The 385-nt window shown below is 40.8% G+C and overlaps 1 non-coding gene across 1 annotated transcript; it reads right to left on the reverse strand.

Annotated features, from left to right (window-relative positions):
- Positions 1 to 313: 313 nt before the first annotated feature.
- TRNAE-UUC lies at positions 314 to 385 on the reverse strand. The gene has a single exon. It is a non-coding gene; the product is annotated as a tRNA-Glu (tRNA).

The raw sequence follows: 385 nt of genomic DNA on the forward strand, positions 1-385 counted from the left end.
TCCCAAAGCACAACTTGGATTATCTTTACCTGCTTCTAATTTGTATGTGATTACAGGACTGTAGACAGTGTTATAATGCAGAGCTATAGAGCACTTCAACTTTGTGATGATTTTACGGAGTTGAGATTTTCTTCATTTCCTACCAAAACAACAGATTGGGTATCCCCATAAGGCCTGGCATAGAGGCATGTTATCCTACAATGGCTATATCACACTACTAGTAGCAGCAGGCAAAGGCCCTTCATTGCGGGGTGACAATGAAAGAGAAATACAATTAAGGTAAAAAGTTCAAGGAAAAAATATTTATAAAACGTTCCATTGCCGGGAATTGAACCCGGGTCTCCTGGGTGAAAGCCAGATATCCTAACCACTGGACGACAATGGA

Source organism: Hibiscus syriacus, unplaced genomic scaffold (genome assembly GCF_006381635.1).
Source record: "Hibiscus syriacus cultivar Baekdansim isolate YM2019G1 unplaced genomic scaffold, ASM638163v2 tig00110187_pilon, whole genome shotgun sequence".
In the NCBI taxonomy this organism is placed as follows: Eukaryota; Viridiplantae; Streptophyta; class Magnoliopsida; order Malvales; family Malvaceae; genus Hibiscus; species Hibiscus syriacus.